General features: G+C 41.0%; 1 pseudogene across 1 annotated transcript; it reads left to right on the top strand.

Moving 5' to 3' along the window:
- The first annotated feature begins 3244 nt into the window (after positions 1-3244).
- Positions 3245-9089, top strand: LOC311350147 (annotated as a pseudogene). The gene is made up of 4 exons: positions 3245-3445; positions 7559-7711; positions 8054-8143; positions 8734-9089. The product of its transcript is annotated as an uncharacterized misc_RNA (transcript).
- Positions 9090-19781: the final 10692 nt, after the last annotated feature.

Here is a 19781-nt window from a genome sequence, read left to right as displayed (position 1 = left end):
GGTCCAACATTTCTCCTTGCATGCAAAAGCACAGCCGTTCAAGAGGAAGATTCCCAGTCAGCACAAGATTTTAATCTGTTAACTGCTTCAAAACAACATCACAAAGTATAGATGGGCCATGTCACAACTAGCACTATGGACTATGCAGCACACCGGCCCATTTAGAAACCAATGCTGTAGCGTCTGCTTGTGTGTAGACACACTAATGTTGACACCCTTCGTTTGAGTAACGTGCCCATTTAGTTGGCGGCGGTTGGGACGCAGTTGTGAATGATGGCCTTTTAAGACGCGTCTCGCGGCGCTGCTGGGGGTGATGTCATTGAGACGTCCATGTGCTGAGCACATGGAGCAACGAGTTGAACACATGGTCACTGTCTTCCATTTTTTAAAATAGCAATGAAAAAAGACCTGATATTCCAGGAGGAATTCTGAGTTCAAACCCAGGGTCACTCACATTAATAATAATCACTTGTAAGAGTGGAACAAATAAATAGGCAAAAAAAAAGGCTGTAAGGGAGTTATATTTATTTAGACAGTTTAAAATCTTTCACAATCGTTTTTCCATTAAAATCATGGAGCCATTCACAACCCATCTCAGGTTTGTCTTTATAAAACTCTCAAAAAAACATGCAGTTAACCTTTTTCAAAATGTAAATTCCCCTCACTTCTCCCATTAGATCCCAGAGGCAATATCAATCAAATTCAAGAACTGTGTGACTGAACTGGGCTTGTTCAATACACAAACATTGCCAGGACGATGTTTGTCATCTAATTTCACAAGTTTTCTGTCACATGTTGTGTTTTTTATGATGTTATGGGAGGAATAATTCTATTTTTCCCCCTCTTTCATTCAGCACCGTTAAACCGTCATTGGGTTTGCATCATGTATTCCTACAGTTGAACAACTGAGGCTCTGTGTGTACGTGTGTGTCTGTTTGTGTATGTGTACGCGTGTGTTTATGTGTATGTGTATGGGTGGGTGGGTGGGTGTGTGTGCGTGCATATGTGGTTTATTTATCCACTCCTTTTTGTCCTTTGTCAACTGCTGTCACAAGGAGGGTGGGTGAGGTCATCCACTTACACCCACACCCTGAAACACGAACAGGTTGCTGATAGAAAACCGTGCTAACCGGCCCTCCCCTAACTCGGTTTGTTGATGACAAAAAGTTTCGAAAGAGGATTTAGAAAGCACTACCGTAAATCATCTCGGGGAAAAGGAGTAGCTTCTAGCTTTCTGCGTGCGGTCGATGACTCTTGCACAGATCTCAGGCTAATTCTAGATTATTTTCGCGCCTTTGCCAATTGACACATTCCCCTGCTCGACAGTACTCCACCCACACACACAGACACACTCAGACACACACATATACATACACATAGACACACACAGATACGCATACACACAAACACACACACATGCACACATACACACATGCACATATACACATACACACACACACACACACACACATACATACACACAGATAAACACACCCACGTACACAAATTCACACACCAGCATGCACACACACACACACACATATATATACACACAAACCCACAGTTGGACCGCGCCCTTCCTCCTGTAAGACAGACGTGTTCACACCAGAGCGGCGTGTAAACTATATCATTATCACTTGGCATCCAAGGAAGACGAAGGGAGGGAGGGAAGTCAGAGGTTTGAGATGCTAGCTGGAATGTTTGGGATGTGTTTCCTTTGTTTTAAGATAAGAACGACTGGTGTCTTTTATGATGATCTTTCTATTGTTTCATTGGGAGGGGAGCTGCTTGTTATCTTACAGTACATTTTTTGGTGGTTTGTAACAGGTACCTTTTTTTAAAAGACTTCATAGCTTTCATCGTCAGTGAAATGTAGTTTGGTGGGCAAAGAGTAAGAGGGTTAAAAGAGAAGATAAGAGAGAGAAAATTATCAAATTAATTCTAACATAACCGTGCGTAATAAGCTTTTTTTCAGTTGGGACACAAGGAGCCTAGCTCTTTTCAGCTAAATCATATAAAAATAAAAACAAGTTATACATTTCTGAAAATTCTGTACTGTTGAAAAACAAGTCCACGACAAATAAAATAATTACTCATGTTTTCATGCTGGCAAATATTTATTTGCCATTATTTATGTTTTTAGCAAAATGCCCCTCGGCCCGAACGTATTTTGTGAACAATTCCACTACCTCGGGACCAGATGATAGATGGCCAGGCCATAATTACTCTGTTGTCAACTTTTTTCCTCCAGGGCTGTAACTTTTTTGTAGCTGTTGACCCTAATGCTGAGATTTATATTCCAGGCTCAGACAGTAAACATTTCACAATGTCTCCACCCCAACACACACAGTACACACAGTACAGAATAACTAAGAGAGGTCAGTGTAATGTGAAGAATGGACAGAGGAGTCTTGTTCTGTGTAGTAGCTGCAATGTGACCAGCACGGCATTGTGGGTAGTTGACTGTGTAGGCCTACTTTGGCGTTTCTTGCACATTCTCACACATTCTTCAGCAAAGAAAGAGAAACACTATAATGTTAGGCTGCACCCTGGAAGAGCCAGTATCAGTGATATTAATGTTTTACAATATTTTTTGTTCTTCTATGTATGTCTTATCTATTGTCTTATTTATAGTTTCAGAGTACTGTGTGAGAACAGGATTAGGTCACCACCTCTCCTGACTCTACACACTGATCACAAGGAACTTGCATCTATCTGGTAAATCCTCCAGGGCAAGTGTACACTCATTGAACAACATCCAAACTAGTACTCTACCGTGGGTCTGCTGTCCTCCATCGCCCACATCCACCACCCCTACCGACCTCACCACCACTGCTATCCCCACCACCACCCACTCACCATCACCATCACCACCACCACCATCACCACCAACCCCCCACAAGAAGCCATGAGGACATTGTGAGGAATTTAATGTAACAGAATCCATCGCAAATTCCCACCGTCATACACACATCCAAGATGCGGTTCTCTGTTACCCAACTGCCGAATTAATGGTGGGTTGAGGGGGGATCCAGGCAAAGGGATGTGTGCGTCAGTAATAAAGCAGGAGCATGCTTTCGGATCACGAGGGGAAAGCTTGTGGTCGGGGCTCTGGTTCTGTAAAAGCTGCCCCTGTGGATCATCATCCATGATCCACCACCGCAGAGTGTGCTGTAGCCAGGCAGGCCGTAGGCGGTGTTGGAGGGAGAGAGAGACCCAGGAAGAATGGAGCTAGAGTCGGAGCATGGCCATGAATAAATCGATTGTTCAGGTGTGCAAGGAGCAGGGCCGGGGGCCCCTGACACCTGGTGGGAATGCAGAGAATAAGATGTTCTCTGAGACTGATAAATGTCTCACCTTGGAAACACCTCTGGATGTTTACGGGAGTATTTCTACAGGGGCCTACAGTGTGGGCTCAGAACTCAAGACGGGCCCCCCCGTCATGGTCTGGTCCTCGTTAGAAAGGCGTTAAGGGCTCCAGGAAAATGTTCCAGAAACAAGTGTAGGAATTTGTAAAATGTACACTGAGGCGTTAGTATGAGGGTAGGTTATGTGTCACGCTAATTTGAGTGAAGTTGAAGTTGAAGTTGCAAACTCAAAAGTCATACTAAAGTATGAGAGGGAAGAGCCAGACTAAACATTTTTATCGTTCCAGATTTTAAGATGTTGAGATGTTCTGGAAATAATTGTTTGGTTGCATTTCTGTGCCATTGCTGATTACACGGTCATCACATGACTCAGCTCAGGGAGGAATAGGTCCCGTGTGATAGCCATCGCCAGCTTTGTGTCTGATCGAATCGGATCAGATGATGACTTCCTGTTTTCCTCCCACAGCGTCCCCTGGGAGCTCACGTGTGTGACTGTGTGTTTATGGCGGCCCTATCTCCGTCATCACTAAATAACATTCCAGCAATCAAGGAGGGATCGGAAATGCCATGAGAAAGGCGGTTTCTGCTGCGTTTTTTGTAACATGTTGTTGTTTTTGTCCTTGTAGCAGCGCAGAGAACTATTAAGAAGAATATTTAGGCTGTATTGTCTTGTTCAGAGCATCTATTGTGGCGTCAATTTGGGGTGATTGGGTGATGAATGATTGATTGTTCTTGGGCGCTTTGCATTGTGCGATTCACCCTGTTTTGGCTAGCAGGAATTAGATTGAGAGGCAAGCGTGGTTTCACTATTATGGGATGGAAAAATACCTCCAACTATGGAGATATTCTCTTCGGTGGCTTTTGACCGCCAAACTCGTGAATTGAGTTCATGGTGTTCATGGTGTTCATACTTCTCACAGAATTCACTGGAGTTGTATTTTTTGAAACAGAAAACCCATTTTAAATGGTGTTCCAGTTACTGATTTATTGTTGTGACATTTGTAAGACATTTATACCATAGCATCGCATCACAGTGCAGAATGCATATGCCTTGGGGAGTTTTATAGAGCTCACGTTCCAGAACAGCATCTGCTGCAGTCTTTAAACACCGCAGTTTTAATTATGGAAGTTATTTTTCTACTTGTGTTTAACATATTCGGGGGCAGGATGGTGAAGTGGCTGTGGTGTTGGACTCCCAGACAAAAAGAGATTAGGTTAAATCCCCAGGGTCTGCAGCCTACCTGCCCAACCCCAACCTGATCTCTCATCTATCTAATCTAATCAAGAATGAAATGCTCTAAACCACTTTGGACAAAAGCTAAATTAACAAATACATATATGTGAGCTTCAATACAGAGTATATTTATATCAGAATAATAGCACACATCTCTGTTGTTGGCTTGCCCTCTCCCTGGGACAATCAATAATGTTCTAATCATATGTCCCAACTCACAATATATGGCTTATGTTATATACTAGAAAAATAAATAGTAGCTTTATTCTTTAAAATAAATAATAGCTATAATAGCTTTAGTCACAATAATGGAAATGTATTTAATGTCTCGTAGTAAACCTACATGGATGTCCTTAATCTCAAACTGAACATAAATTCAGGTTATCTAACATGAAGCTACAATTTGATTGATGTGACGACACGACCCCTCCTTCATAAAAGAATGGAGCCATTGAGCAGCAGAACGGTGTGGAGGGGTCCTGAGACTGAAACACAATACGAGACTGGAGCCAGGCGGGTTGTGGCTACCGGTCCTAACTTGTTATGAGAAAGGAGGAGGAGTGAGCGACTCCGGGGACGCAAGACCTCAGACACCCAGCTCGACTCACTATATGGAGCCCGACCTTTGACCTCCACCCCCTCTTGCATTCCTCTCAGCCTCTGCTGCTTCTGCTTACCGGCCTCCTACCTCCCAACCTAATATAATAAGACACGTATCGCTCACGAAATATAGAACCACCCCACCTCTCTCTCTCTTTCTGAATTCCTAGGACCTCTACATAGATATGAGTTCATTTGCGAGATGGAGCGGATGGGAGGGAGGTGGGGGGGGGGGGGGGGGGGGGGGGGCTATATTAGGAGCCTGTTGCTCAGAAGGTTGAGTGTGCGGTGCGCTAAGCTAAAGCAGGCCACCCTGCTGCTGAGGGCTAGGCCCATGCCAGGGATACCTGGCATGGGCATTCAGAGCCACTGAGCATGTGCAGAAGGTGCAAGCATCTGAAGGTGTGTGTGAGGGAGGGGAGGCAGGAAGAGTTCTTCAAAACATCTAATCATCCAAAAGGAAAGGACAGTGGATAGTTGGGACGGGAGACGGGCATTGACACACCGGCCTACGGAATGGAAGCCTTTTGCAAATGCATGACAAATGAAATCTTTCAAATACGGGTCTCGATCCATCCCAGATTCACCCTGCTGACACTCCGCACACTCCACACACTCACACACTTCCGATGGAGGGACTGTAATCCCACTAATCTGAGTGCATCACTTCATGACTAGCCACTGTGTCTCCATGTCCAAAATAAAGAACCATCTGTATGTAGAAATGCATTGTTTTACCATAGTGTATGGTGACCTCCCTACACATGGTGTAGCCTGGTTTCAAACAAGCAGAATTTACCCACACACATATACACACACACACACACACACACACACACACACACACACACACACACACACACACACACAAACACACACACACACACACACACACACCAGATACCTCAGAGATCAAACAGTTGATCTCCAGCTTCTCTCAGGCAGTTTGCATTTGACATGGGGGGGCGGTAGGTGGAGCACCCGCTCTGTCCCCTCCACCCGATTCCTAGACAAGTAAATCATCTTCGGGCGGACATGCCCCTGACCTGCTCCATCTGGGACGACTTAGACCCCCCCCCCCCCCCCCCCCCCCCACCCAACCTGAATACGGTGGCTGGATGGCTGTCAGTGATGACCTCCTGCAGGATCAACACCAGCGCCGCGAGGTGTTGGAGTGGACGGATTGGGACAGGATCGCAGAGGTGAACGATTGCCCCCCCCCCCCCCCCCCCGTGTCAGAGGCATAGAACCATACAAAGGGAGAGAGAGAGAGAGAGAGAGAGAGAGAGAGATGCATGAATGAGTAGAACATATGGGCTTCTCTACATCTATGTCTAACCAGGTGCAGCAGGGACAGTACCGGACATCACAGACCAAAAGAAAACCAGGACAGGCGATCATGAATCAACATTTTGTTGACTGCAGTGTGAAGGCATTGAAGGATGTGATCCACAGCTGAGAAAGTATATTGTGTGTGTGTGTGTGGTTGTGTGTGTGTGTGTGTGTGTGTGTGCACTCAAAAAAATATTGTTTCGAATTTACTTAATTTGTATGTGTCAAGTGGTTGCACAAAATAAATTCATCTAAATACAGATACATTTTTTAAGTTTTGGTTACATCAAATGTATTTGTTTAGTTTATTTAAAAATGTTACGTTGATTTTACTTAACTATTTTATATAGAGTTTACTCGTACTTTTAGTTAGAATTACTAAAAATTATTATATTCAATATACTAAACTGAATTATGTTAATACAGATCAACTTAATTGTTGAATTTCTACATAATACAATTATGTTCAATTTAATTAAACATTTAACATTTTTAATTTAATAAAAAAAATAATTATAATTTAATAATCAGAAAAAGCAAACAAAATATTTTCAACACTTTATTTTGTCACGGTAAGTACCACTTGTTGAAAACCATTCCTACTGTAGTAATATACAAGGAAATCAATTAATTGTACCAGAACCAAACACTGAAAAAGTTAAACGGCAGTTCTGAAGTTCAAATCAAATAAATGTTCTCTTTTGCCCTCAAACATGCGAGCCCAAACAATGCGGCTTAAGTGACATATTATACCACCAGGTGCGAGTGTGATTAGCTGTTACAAGCCGTTTTGAAAGTCTGCCTCTTCTGACATCACAAGTAGGCATGTCCATCTAGAGGTGTGCTGGATAGATCAGTCTGCCTGTAGACTGTAGAAAACGTTGCTAATCTATCTATCTATCCAGCACGCCTCTAGATGGACATGCCTACTTGTGATCAGAAGAGGCAGACTTTTGATGTTAGAAATGTCTTCTAAAATCTGTTGGCTGTGCCGTTATTTAAAAATAATTTAATGTTGTTTCAGATAAACACGGAGTTCAAGAGGATCACAACGATGCCTCTACAATCCAGGTTTCTGTCGCAGCTTGACCTTCTCTCCGAAAGTCTGCTGAGAGTGTTTGCAAAGCGAACAGGGGAGCCGGGCAAAAAGCTGAAAGACATAGCTGCCATGATGCCTGTAAGAACTTTTAACTCTAAATTGTTTAACTATAAAGTGTATATGAATTGCATTAGGTCAGTAAAAGATTTATATGCATTCATTGCAAAGCTCAACTCCCTTTACCTGTGAGTACTGATTCCACTGAAAGGACCCAGTCATGTTTATCATGCATTCACTGTCCCACTGTGAGAAATGTTTCTTTTTTTTAAATATAATCTCTGGAGATGATATATCCATAAAGGTCAGGTACAAATGGGTAATTTTAGTGTTGTTTTGTAGATACTATCTTTGATCACTTTCTTCTGTGCTACTGAAAATTTGAGTTCAAATATCTCTATTTTCTTTGTTATAATTCTTAAGGAAGACACTGATGCCCGAAGGGAGTCCCTCATTAAAGGACTCTGCATCTACCTAAATGAGAATCCTGATGTCTTGGTGCAGGAGTATGTGGTGAGTGTTTTGTGAGTAGATTGTGGCTTTGCTACATTTCAAACTGTGTAACAGTTAACCCAGTGATTCTACTTGGACTGTTTAGGTCCATTTACCCTCTTTATCACCTTGGCAAAGTGATTCCAGTGCTGAGATTAAAACAAATGGTCTAAATAGTCCACTTATTTTCCATAGCCCCCCATTATGAATGTGAAAAACCACCTACTTTGACCCCTCTGCCACAGAGCAAAAAAATATTGTTTCTCTTGCATTAGGGATTACACCAGTGTGAAAACACTTCACATTTGTGAATTTAGTCAAAGAAGGAAAATTCCACCATCTTCCTACACTGCACTGACCCTCATCTGACAAGGGCGGAAATTGGGACTGTGATAGAGCCCTGGATAAAGTCCAGGTTACTGATATCAGGAATTCATCCAGGAACATGAAAACAACTTCCAGAAAAAATGAGGATGAGAATTCAATCTTTACCTTAGTTTGTAAAGCTTCTTTGGCTGTAATAATCTGCTGCTTACATGAGTTTAAATAAACTATAGCATTAGAATTGCTAAATCTGATCTTTTTTTGTTTGTTTTTTTGTTTATTTTCAGGACATGACTGAAGCCACTGCACTGAGTGCCATCGAGCAAACGACAGTGGGAATCTACATCACCAGAGAGACGCCAGGCAATGACTTTCCTGATGTTGGCATCATCGTCGAGGGTGTGGTGGTTCTGCAAGATCTGGATAATGTGGCCCTTGCCACAGCCTTGCTGTTTGGACTTTTTTACTCTTTGAATATGAGGTATCCGTCACAGCTCCACTTCACTTTCGAAGTGATTCAAAAGGTGATAATGGAGTTGGATGCGACTCAGCTTTCGAGGAAAGCCCAAAACTTAAAGACAAAACTGCTCCAGTAAGGAGAGCCCACTGTTGTTGTGCACGTGAGGCGGTTAGCTCCAGTTAGGAGGACATCAAAAGCTCACACTTGCTCTCCTGCATTTTGGAGGTTTTCCAGGTGAACTATCAGCAACCCAAAACAAATCATGGCATCCATTGTTAAGTCCACCAACAAAAACAAAAGTGTCAGTCAGTTGATACTGCTCCTTCACCAAGTGTTTATTCCTTAACTGCCACATGGATGGGGCCTGTTTTTCCCCTCTTCATCTCCTCAATAAGTACTCTGGCAGCATTCTTCAGTTATGTTTGTATTTTTCTATACAGGTGAAGAGATCAGCGACATGTTTCACTTTCAATTCAGTTGGAAAAATGTTTTTTTTTTTCTTTTTTCTTCGTGTATAGGCCCTACCTGTGAAACCAAAGATGTGTTTAGGTTAGATGGTTTTAGGCTAGTGTGTAATTTATGAAACTTTAACCTTGTGTAGATTATTTCAAGTTCAACTGCTGTTCTAATTCCTACAACAGTATTGCATTAGATATTGACACAGTTCCATAATCTTATGTGCAGGGTGAATTCATGGCCTGACTGAAGGCAGTGTAACAGTTTTGAAATATTTACCTTTTGCTTGTATAAGTGACACTTAAACTTAAACCTTGAATCTTAGTTGATGACCAGATTCTGTTTTTTTCCACATGGCATCTTTCAGATTATTGGAGACAAAACACGGGTATTTATGTTATTGCACTTTTTGTATTTGGAGGTCAGTGTTGGAATTTTTTTATACTCGCTGTATTGCTGTTTAGCTCTTGAATAAAGGTTTTGACAGGCAACTGTTCATTTTTATTTTCAATTGCGGCAAAAATTGGTAATGTTAATTTTTAGGAAAGTTAATAGAAAGGTATTAATTAGACATTAAAATAATTTATTGCTGGAATGGCAATGGTAACTAAAGGTTTGCATTTCAAATCAGTTCTATAGTTACATCAAATTGTTTATAGTTAGAATTATTTGAATTAATTTTGACAATAGAGACCTTGAACATAATGTTTGTATTTTCTTTGAAGATGGTTGCCTGTAAACTTTTTCAAAAGAAAAGGTCTAATTTTAATTCTAAGTCGATAAAAACACTGAAAAACTGACATTACTTGTTCACTGTTTTGTATTACTGTAGAACAGTAATGTCAGCTCAATTCTTTACCTACTGTCACTGCAGTTAAATTAGACATTTTATTTTGAAAGGTTACCAGTGGTTACAGGCAACCATCTTCAGAGAACAATACAAAAATGTGTAATAATATAATACTAACATGTAATATGAAAATAACGTGTAGTATTTTAGTGACCAAATAGTATTGGACTAAAAGTTATTGAATAGTGTTGAAATAAAATGCTAAAATTGCAAAGAATTAAAATGTTCAAATTACTTTACTATAACACATTTCAATCACATTGTATCAACACAAAATACACAGGTTTATTGAACATGAATAACTTGTGTTAATTTAACTCAATTGTTTAAATTGCTGCCAAAGTAAAACATCTGTGTGCAACCAATGTCCACTATTGAATTAAGTTAATCCAACATGTTCCTTTTTTCAGTGTACATACTGGAATCATATTTCCTAAGAAACAGGGGTTGCACTTTTGTAAATAATCATGGTTACTGTATATGGTAGTGGACAGGTCATTTAAAAAACATACTCAAGTTTATATTACAATTTCTGTACAACAGTGTATACTCATAATTACCCCTTGCAAGATCACGTCTCCCTTCTTCTGTAAAACAGATGTCAGTTGGGGTAAATGGCTGTCCAACTGCGCCATGAAGGTAGTTTCCAGAGGGATGATTGTTATGCGCTGGAATCAGGGTATCTGCAGGTTTCAGCAAGTCAAATTTAAGACTTTTTAAGACCTTTTTAATACCACCTTGAATGAAATTTAAGACCTAAAGCACGGTGGGGATGGTGGGGGGATCCCGCTGTATTACAACCCAAGCATAGCATGTGTGTCACTCAATGAGACTCATTCAAGTTGACTTTTTGTCAGTTTATTGAACATAAAGTGATACTCAGTGCTCTCTGGTTCAAAAGCTGTAAGTGCAGTATAACGTAGGGCTGGGCAATATGGCTGAAAACTATCACGATATAAGTGTTTCATATCGGTCGATATCGATAATTATTGATAAATAATTTTTTTAAAGGACCAGGAGAAAAATATAAACGTAAACAGTTTTATTTTAAACTGAACCTTCCCCTGATTGTAGGCAGGGAAAAGGAATGTCAACACAACCATGGAAAACTCAAATAAATATAAACATAAGTCTGAATGAAAATGAACATCACAATGAAAACTTAACAATTATCAATTATAAAGTGCTCAAAAACATGTGCTACAAAAAAGTGTTCTAAAAACATTTGCAGTGTTAAATGTAAACATAAGAGATGAGATCATGAGATCACTATTGCATTACTTGGTAGGTGGATTAAAGCTTATCTTCAACCTGGAGTCCCTAGAACATGGAACATATAGATGTCATTGTTGTTGGGACATGGAAATATGTCCAGTACTGTCATGAACCATCATCCATGTTGTAAAGATCGCTAGTTAGTATGTTCGCTAACTAGCGATTAGCGCCTATTAGCGATTTTGTTGTTATGCTTGCTATCCATGTTATAACGAAAATGCCTACATTAAACAGAATAATGATAATGCCATCAAAGGGGGAAAGGGGACATGGAGATATGTCCAGTACTGTCATGAACCAATGCTGGCCGCGGCGCCTGAGATCTGAGAAGAACTATCTTCATATATATTATTTACAATTTCCTCACTCGTTGTGGTACTCATCTTCCGTTTCTCACATCGCACTGTTTCTGTTATGAAACACACATGCGAGACGAGATGGCGCAGCCAAACTTGATACTGTTACATGATTGGCCATTGGCGTGTCGCTCCATATGTTGCTTTCCACAGGTATCAGAGGACGCGTGCCTTTGTTCATGCAACCAACCTTGCGACCTTGAGTTACAGTATTTAAGACCAGCATATGACATTTTTAACGAATTTAAGACTTTTTAAGGCCTTAAATTTAGAAACATGAATTTAAGACTTTTTAAGGATGCGCGGACAACCTGTGGAATTCAGCATGTATCTATACAAAGAAAATAGGAAAAAAAGACAAAAGGCACTGTGTTCAGTCATTGAGGCAATGTTATTTTACAGCTACTGTATTATTAAAGGTCACATTCTAATTTGGACCTTTACATTCACAAAACAAAAACGTGTCCGATAGGATGTGTAGTACAGTGTGGACCAGCCATAGGTATATAAGTGATCAAATACAGGGAATTTATTTTTAAAAAAATAGTCTTCTTTGTAACTATTGGGGTCAGCAGTCATACACCAAAATGTGATATTAAGAATTACACTGTGGTAAAAAACAACAACCCTGTTGTTACCTCATCAATACGGAAAAGTGCAGGCCGGCTTTCATCTCTACAGCACCTAGATTTCCCTGCACCACCTCTCTCCTTCTGTAGGAGAAGGTCCTTCACATCTTCTTTTTTACAGATGCAGTGTCTCTTAGTCTTCTCGTTTCGTTTAACAGTTCAACCTTTATATTTTCAAGGCTTTCATCGGTTTCACCAGCAGGGTTTGAAGGACAATAGTTTACTTCAGCCTTTTTTTGGTTTCTTCACATTTTTGGCTGGGCGGCAGTCCTCTCCAGATTTGTTTTTCAATGCATTTATGGTGACTTCTGGACAACCAATGTTGCGCATCTTGGTTCTGTAATTAGCCATTTTGTATTTCAGGCTTATCATCCAGCCATAATAACCGGTTGCAGACTGCTCTTTCAAACAGGGAAATTTTTTGATGAGTGCCACTGCTACATCATCCATTTGATAGTTTTGTGGATATGCAGTATACTGAAAGATTTCCTCAGCTAATTTTTCTAAGATGTCGGACTTCAGCCCTGGAGGGATCTTCAGAAGAGAGCCAGTTTCTCTGAAGCTCTCTTTGCCACGCTGAAGCTGCAACTCTACATCATATTGAAAACGCGGAATGGAGAATTCACGTGGCCATGCACATGCTCTCAGTTCGCTGTCTGAATGAGACAGAATGATGGTGTTATCAGAATCCGTTGAGGACGAGGACGATGATGGCAATGGGGACACACTGTCCAATGTTTGGCTGCTTACTGGTGACCCAGATGACAAGGAAGGGCTGCAAGCATTCTGCATTGGAGAAGATGGACTCACTCTTACATTGTTTAGCATGTACACCAACTTCATTGTACTTCTGTCCTGTATGTCTTGTACTGACGTAACATTCATGACTTCATTATTGAAGTCAGGATCCATGAACTGAATACAAAAGTCTGCTTGAATGTCAATTGCTTGACGAATTGTATTGTGTAGGTATGTCAGAGTTTCTGGCATTTCTGATTGGAGATCAAGTCTTCTATAGTCATTGTCAACAATGACTCAACTTCAATTTCCGTGCCATTCTTCAATCTAATTGTTAAAAGGAGAATTTTTTTTTTTTTAATGTTTTACCAATATTGGGTACTGATGTTATTTGAATATATTTACAGTATGAACTGATTTGAGCAAGAACATACTGTTATACAAGAACATATCTTTTTTCAAACTTTGTAAAATTAACTTATTTTTGTTAGTCACAAATGTTTCCCTTAACATGCAAACTTGTGTAATGAATGGCATCATGAGGGTTATTGAACAAAGACAAATCTCAGGATAAGGATAATTTTTCTGCGTGCTAAAAAACAAATTAGTCCTTCTGCAAGAAATGGGCAGCCCTCCTGTTACCATTTGTGTATTAGTATAAGTTGGTAACAGTCATAGTTGAACACAACATGAATTACCATGATCTAACCTTCAAGGTGTTTCATCTTTTAAGCGTCACCATTCACCGTCCTCCAATCCTGTAATCTACCAAGGCAGCAAGTTGAATAACCGATACTTGTGATGTGGGACATAACTCAAAAGCCCTAAAATGCTTCCTATACCAAGCACTCAACTCTTTCACAATGAAGCTCAGGTTATTTTCCACCACAAACATCTGGATAACTGCAAATTCTAGTAAGCCACCAACAGAGCCATGGACCACAACCATGCCTTCCCTGTAGTTCACGCCATTAACGGATGCATTCTTTGTGAGCTGAATAAGAGTAATATCAGGGTTTTTCTGCTTCAGAACTTTCTGTACAGCCTGATGTAAAATGTCAGATACAGCGGCAACAGTCAAGATCGACTTTTCCACTGTGGTTGACTCCAAGTGATATGCCAACATGAACTGATGTTTCACTGCCAGGGACAAGAGTATGTTTTTAAAGCAATGTGTGTGACGAACAACCTGCTTAAAAAAAACCTGTTTTGCCTCGAACCTCATTGTCCACATCCCAACTAGTGGCCCAAAAAATGTGATCATCTGTGAATAATGTTTGACAAAATGATGTTTTGGCAAAAGCTTTATATCTGGAAACACTTCTTGTAACCTATGTCTATGGTCACAAATCTTGGCTTCGAGGAAAGCAATGGATTGTGTTGTGTGCATTGGTGCAACAACTAGTTCTACGATCTCTTTAAGGTCCAAAATGACCTGCCATGCTGGCTCATCTGGTGGGACCCACTCTCCAACTAAAAATTAAAGCAACCGCAAAAGACACAAATTTTCGTGAGCATTTCCTCCAATACTTTTCCTCAATGTGAATGTCTTCGGAATAGCATGTGGACGGTTAGTCTTGTCTGTCCACTTGTAAGGAAACTTCTGAATGGACTCGTTGAGTTTGTCTAGTGTGAAATATTTTTTGCCAATTAACAAGTTAAAGCAGTGTGCCAACTCAACCTTCAAAGATGTCATGTGCAATATCTGGAGGGTAGCCAGTGAAGACATTGAAATGAGAAAGATGTGTAGAGAAAACACACTTCCCTTTAACACCATAACAATGTTTTCCATTTTCCTGGGCTGATCTGACATGCATTTCATGCATCTCTTTGCTTCGGAGAGTAAATGCACCTGAACACACTTCACTCTCCTGAATTTCATACTTGTGTGCCACACAAAACCTGCACATGTATTCACCTGAAAAACTCTCAATGAATCCAGCAACTCCATGTGCTCCCAAATTTTCTGCTATGACACACTGTATTGTGCCCTGAACAAAATCTCCAAGCTGTGCAATAAAAATTCCAAAATGACAAGATCCCTTAACAAGGGATCTAGGACCCTTTCATAGCCATATTTTCTCACATCGTCAGACCTGCAGAGTAAGGCCAGATAAATAGAGGACAGCGAAGAATGGCTACCTGGTGGTGAATTGCTGAGATTCCAATAAACGCCACAGAGCTTATGCTTTTTACGAGATGTGCCAAGTGGATTACAAATCTCAAAATTGTCCACATACAAATTCAGTAGCACTCTCAACTCACCTCCTGATAAAAATGGTTATCTTTGAAAAATAAACCGTCTCGAAAAGACTTGACGTACGTCACTTCTTCTCCCCTAGCACCTGATATGAGATGACTATCTAATGCTTTGTTTAGAATGTGATCATCAGTGAAAAGCTGCTGCAAAAATTGTAATATCGGTACATACTGCAGCATACTTTTATCTTTGTTATCCAAAATATATTTGATTGGTTCGACAACTTTAAAATTGTGCTTTTAGTATTTCTTGCGCTTAAAGGATGTGGCCAAACGACAGCCTACCAATAGACCTATACACAGGATTAGACGTGCTCAGGGCAGATGCAAGTTCATCAATGACTGGCTAACTTGCAAGTTGTAACTATTCAGTGTGTCATGTATCACATTTCTTGAACTATTCAAAGATGCTTCGCTGAACAAATATTGTAATTCTTCCAACAATTCATCAACTGCAGTACTTGGAACATGAAAAATATTTTCCAGCTTCAATAACACTTTTTTTTTCTACTATCTCTGGCTGATCCTTAAACTGATCTAATTCACCATAATCAGACTGACTGTCAACACAGTCATCATTGTTTGAAACACCAGGCTCCTCAGTTCCAGCTAGACAAGTTTCTTGTACTATACCATCCTTAAAATCTACCAGCAAATGTAAGCTGTGCTTCCGACTGTGCTGTATACATTGGATTTGTATTCACAGCCTTTGAACACACAAGTGACTGTCTCGTTGTTCTTTAGATGATGGCATATGTGCACAAAATAGTCACGTTCTGTTCAGATTTCACAAAAGCCACATAAATGACAGGAAAATGTTGTTAAGCTGTCAGAGTGCTTTGCAGTATTATTATGATTCCACGACAAGTGTGTGGAAAGTGAATTCCAAGTCTTAAAAAGGCATGGACAATCAGGAAATATACACTTAGGCCCTGTCCACACTAACCCGGGTAAATCTACAAATGCATGAATATTTATCCGCTTAGCCCTTCCGTCCACATAAGAACGGCGAATTCCGACACTGAAAACTATGCTTTTCAAAAACGATCGCTGAGGTGGATAAATGTGAAAACTCTGGGTTCGCATTGTAGTGTGGTCAGGGTAGACGAAGGCTTTCAGAGACAATGATGTTCGGTTGCCATGACACTGCCACACGCTTGCGCTCGAGACAGAGCTCATCTAAACAAAAATGGCAGGTGAATTGGAAATTATGATTTCTCTGTGCAATGTACTTATGTATCTTCAGTTACAACTGGGCATACTGTCTCATACATATTCGTTACTCCAACACCGAAGGCGAGCGCTGTACTTGCTGTGCTTAAGCGATGGGAAAAAAAACCGCAGACACCAGTTCAAACCGTACTTGGAGCGGCGTTTCTAAAAGAAAAAAACTTTCGCCTTTGTGCTTTTGGTTTGAGCCATATTTTTGCTTGTGAGTGAAAATGATAAGCCAGCTGATCAACTGCAACTATCAGCTGATCGCGTGCCTGTCATCTAAACAGAGAGGCGTGGTGGGAGTCGCGTTACCACGACAACTGTTTATCAAAATCATTTCAGTGTGGAACGTGGATGCAAAACATTCCGTAAACTATATGAAAACGATAGTGTGGATGGAGATCGTTTTCATTGCGAATGTGCGTTTTTATATTTACCCGGGTTAGTGTGGACAAGGCCTTTATGATTACCACGCTCAAAATGACCATGTTTTAGCAGAGACACTATAGAAGGAGGAGACACATCACAGAAAAAAATCACCCATTGAAATGCATGGGGAAACTTCGTAACGCCAAGATGGCAGTTGTTTGCACATGTCCTGCCTCTTCCGGTGCCGTTGCTCCAATCATTTTGCAGGTCCTACGCGGTCACGCTTTTTGCGACACTTGGAGGAAGTTATTTTCAATCAGGAGGGAAGACCCAGCAGCTGGAGCGGTACAAGCAGCATCGACTGGAAAACTTCGACTACCTGTTATCTTGTTGGCTCGGCAGCAAAAGCTAACTTTTATAGCTGACTTTCACTGTTCTTTTCCAGAGGGAAATTATTGAACACAAACTTGTGTGATACATCATCTTTATTTATCCAAACAGACATGGGCTTTAAGCAGTCAATACCAAATCAGATACAGGCAAGGTTAAAATTACGTTGTTGATCTCTTGCTTTATCCAAAATTGCGGCATGATCTGGGATAGCTGACCGTGAGCGACGACGTCTTGCTGTCAGTGCCGGTGTTGTTATGCCGTAAATGAAAACTGTGTTGTGAAGCATTGCGCATCCTGATTACCAGTAAGAAAAAGGGCTTTTAAAACGTTAATTTGATACAAAACCACAAACCCTTTCAGCGTTTTAGTCTGTTTTTCATCGTGATTTCAAACATGTGTTTTTTCTTAGATCTCGGAAAATGGAGATACAGCTCTCTCCCTATTCATTAGATAGGGCCCTGGTCTTGTTAAGACCAAATAGCTGCCCGATAGGCGTAGCCAATATGGCTGCGAGTGAGAGGACTTGCCTTGAAGGACTTTGGTTTTAGTCTGTAATGTTTAAGAAGTTCTGAGCGCCTAGTCACTTCAGCCCCACAGTCTTTACACTGCCACATAAACTAGACAAACAACAAAGAGAGAAGGGGGGGGCAGGCACGCAGCTATGCTGCTCGCGTTGACACTTGGCAGGGTGTCAGGGTTGGCAGGGTTTAACACATTACTGCCAAAGTCAGGTAACCCAGTACAAGTCGAACCCAGGTGCGCAAGGCACACACTAGTGATGGGAATTTCGGCTCTATTTAGTGAGCCAGATCTCTTGGAACAGCTCACCAACAAGAGCTGGCTCTTTTGGCTCCCAAATGGCTCTCCATATTACTGCTTACTGTATACCTTTTATAATGGTGCCATGCCGTAATTCCGACGCTCATTTTGACACGTGCGCGCATGTTGACCTTTGTGTTCTCACACTGATCAAAATGCATCCAAATGCTGCTTCTTTTCCTTGTCTCATTCATCTTGTACTCATACGCTCGCACTCGTCTCTCTCCTCTTTTCCTCCTGTCAGTCACAGGCAACGTGTATCGCGCATCGAAATCCCTCGCCCCTCGTTCTCTTGATTGGTTGCTGGCTGCCATGCATGCGCCGTGAAACGCATAGCATGGGTATAATGAATGCATGTAGCACCTGTAGCGCGGGAGAACAAAAAAGACAACGGCTCGTGTTCGGGAGCCGACTCCCATCGTTCACTTAAAAGAGCCGGCTCTTTGAGCCGACTTGTTCGCGAACGACCCATCACTAGCACACACAGGCGACGCCAACATTGTTTTCAACCACTCTGTACCGTGGCGTATTAATTCCCAAGTTTTGAAAAGAAAAGAAAGAAGCTAATAACCAATGCCATTTTTGATTTGTTAATTTGGTTTTGAACAAATAGTTTTGGATGCATGCATCGGCTTTGAGTTTGTTACTTTGAATCGCATACACTCGCAACACACGTTTTTTCATTCACGTACGCACTCACTACAATGCTGCAAAACAACATCAAGTAAGTGTTTGACTAGTCCGTCCCGAGGCATCCATATGCTTTATGGTTTATATGTTTGAAAGCCGTGACACACTCTTAGTTGACCTGAAATACTCGACTTGTTTCGGAGGACTCACCTGCCTCCGCCATTTTTCATATCTAAGCAGTGAAGACGAGGGGAGGGGGAAGAAGTGTTCTAAAGAGCCTCCACCTTATCCGGTGGCTGTAAATATTACTTTTAACTGACTTTTTATTTTAAAAAGATGATAAATTATAAAAAGCTACCGTTATAGTTACTTTGCCCAGGACTACTTGAGAGGATTTTAGAAAACGGGTTGCTCTGCCATGTCTCCCACACAGTTTGAATCATGGTTTAAAAAGGCAGCATGCACTAGTAGGCCTATGCTCAACCTCATGGCAGGACGGCCATTCACTTTACATTGGAACTAGCGCTAACATTAACACTGTGCTGTAAACCAATAACATAGATATGTATATATCCAACAGCTATATATAGATATATATATATGTCGAAAAAACCAGACCTGGCACACCAGGCTCCCAGCCACATCACGGGCCCGGCTCGGGGCTGCAGCTGGATGCTAAACACCATAAGCCCCTTTTAGGCAAGGCAAGGCAACTTTATTTATATAGCACTTTTCATACACAAGGCAGACTCAAAGTGCTTCACATATAAACATTGTCATACAATAAAATGAAATAATAGATAAGTAAAAAGTAAAACAGATAGAAAATAAAGGCAAAGTTTAAAAAAACATTTTAGAAAGGCAGAGTTAAAAAAAATGCATTTTA

This window comes from Micromesistius poutassou, assembly GCF_964030765.1.
Source record: "Micromesistius poutassou genome assembly, chromosome: 7".
NCBI lineage: Eukaryota > Metazoa > Chordata > Actinopteri > Gadiformes > Gadidae > Micromesistius > Micromesistius poutassou.
This window is presented reverse-complemented; position numbering and strand designations above follow the sequence as displayed.